This window comes from Vigna unguiculata, unplaced genomic scaffold (assembly GCF_037176805.1).
Source record: "Vigna unguiculata cultivar grain cowpea cultivar isolate G323 ecotype 2 unplaced genomic scaffold, ASM3717680v1 ptg000029l_ERROPOS232281, whole genome shotgun sequence".
Taxonomy (NCBI): Eukaryota; Viridiplantae; Streptophyta; class Magnoliopsida; order Fabales; family Fabaceae; genus Vigna; species Vigna unguiculata.
In genome coordinates, this window is record NW_028196673.1 from 102,501 (window position 1) to 105,000 (window position 2,500).

Genomic DNA, 2,500 nt, shown 5'->3' on the forward strand with positions numbered 1-2,500 from the left:
CCCCCAAGTTGTCGTTGCCAACAACCCAAGAGTCCATAGTATTCGGAGTTCTAGCGGGGCCTCCCCTTGCTTCCAACAACCCAAGAGTCCATAGTATTCGGAGTTCTAGCGGGGCCTCCCCTTGCTTCCAACAACCCAAGAGTCCGTAGTATTCGGAGTTCTAGCGGGACCTCCCCTTGCTTCCAACAACCCAAGAGTCCATAGTATTCGGAGTTCTAGCGGGGCCTCCCCTTGCTTCCAACAACCCAAGAGTCCGTAGTATTCGGAGTTCTAGCGGGGCCTCCCGTTGCTTCCAACAACCCAAGAGTCCATAGTATTCGGAGTTCTCGCGTGGCCTCCCATTGATTCAAACAACCCAAAAGTCCATCTTCTTCGCAGTTCAACATCGCCTCCCTCGTTTCCAACAGGCCCAAAGGTCGTCTTCTTCGCAGATCCACGAAGAGCTCATCACGATTTGCCACATTCCATTTCCCACGGGTTGTCAACAACACTTTCTCACACTTCCCGCAATCGAGTACGTGCATGACATGCCAAAGCACATCTTATTTGCCTTCCATCGCACTCAAGACGACGGGTTGTGGAAGAACGATATTGTTCACAACAAGTTCAAGGACAACGTCTCAATCAAGGGACACAACCGAATTATGTTGACTGGGTCGCTAAAGTAAACCCGAGTTCATATAATGCACCGCATCCAAAAGAACTAGCCACAACACGTGCATCACTGAGATGTTTCACTAGATGGAACACGTGCGTGACATTAGGATCCTCCAACACCTCTTCGTGATGGAAAGATAGAATTCGAAGCAACCACAGAAGTACCGTCTAGTGGGTAGGCAACACAGGGACTGATCAACCAATATCACCCAAGGCAACGGGTGAAAATGGAAGAGATGCATGCTTGACCGTTCGATACGCAAGGCATGGAGCCAGCCAGCAAGTGCATCTCGATTACAACTCACACACCCTCACGTTCGCAAGACACCACACCACAAGACGGTCCACCCCCCACCTACCATGGGCAAGCAAGCAAATGGAAACATCAAGTGACGCAGGGTCAAGCATCGCTAGGCATGAAAATAACTTTCCACAATATCCGAGGGACTAGCTGCCGAGCTAACCAACGATCAGTGACGACCGTGTGTTGGTATTAATAAAGCTCAACAACTATGAAGAGGCTAGTTGTGCCATGATAAACATGCTAACGCACGCACCACGTGAGGGGGGAGGCCTCATCAAGCTCCCTTTAAAACCTGCCAGTGTGGAGCTGGCCGGCTCAAGGAGCACTCCCCCCCTATAAGAGGTTAATATGCAAAAGGCAAAATTGTACAAGTAGATACACTTTTTTTGAGCAGACATAAGTCCATATCTCGGGCTATACTTCGAATTTTGATGCGATTTTTTGCAGTAATTCGTAGAATAATGGTATCTCCTTGCTCACCAAATTTCATAATTTTTCTCGAAGGGGAACTATTTTTTTTATTTTTTTTACTTACCGGGTATGTGTAAAATCGGGAAAAATAGAAAAGCACATGTAGACTTCGAATTTCGACCTCATTTTTTCCAGTCCACCACTAAACAATATCAGGAACCTCCCCACAAAATTTCATTCAGTTTGGCCAAGGTCTTAAATTTGACAAATTTTGGCACCAACCTATCTAGTCGCGGTGCACCGACCAACTTGGCCAAGTGCAAAATGCATCCAATTCAAAACTTTTGTGCACCAACACTTTTACAGTACTCATTTGGGGGCATTTGGAGGCCTTTCCAACCCTCACATCTCAAAAACCACGAATTTCATTTTTTCACAAATCTCCCCACCAAGCCATCTAGCTATGCCGTGGTGCACCGCCAACCTTGGCCATGTGCAAAACCCTCCGAACTCAAAACTTTCGTGCACCAAGAATTTCATGGTATTCATTTGGGGGCATTTGGAGGCCATTCCAACCCTCACATCTCAAAAACCACGAATTTCATTTTTTCACAAAACTCCCCACCAAGCCATTTAGCTATGCCGCGGTGCACCGCCAACCTTGGCCATGTGCAAAACCCTCCGAACTCAAAACTTTCGTGCACCAAGAATTTCATGGTATTCATTTGGGGACATTTGGAGGCCATTCCAACCCTCACATCTCAAAAACCACGAATTTCATTTTTTCACAAAACTCCACACAAGCCATCTAGCTATGCCGCGGTGCACCGACCAACTTGGCCATGTGCAAAACCCTCCGAACTCAAAACTTTCGTGCACCAAGAATTTCATGGTATTCATTTGGGGACATTTGGAGGCCATTCCAACCCTCACATCTCAAAAACCACGAATTTCATTTTTTCACAAAACTCCACACAAGCCATCTAGCTATGCCGCGGTGCACCGACCAACTTGGCCATGTGCAAAACCCTCCGAACTCAAAACTTTCGTGCACCAAGAATTTCATGGTATTCATTTGGGGACATTTGGAGGCCATTCCAACCCTCACACCTCAAAAACCACGAATTT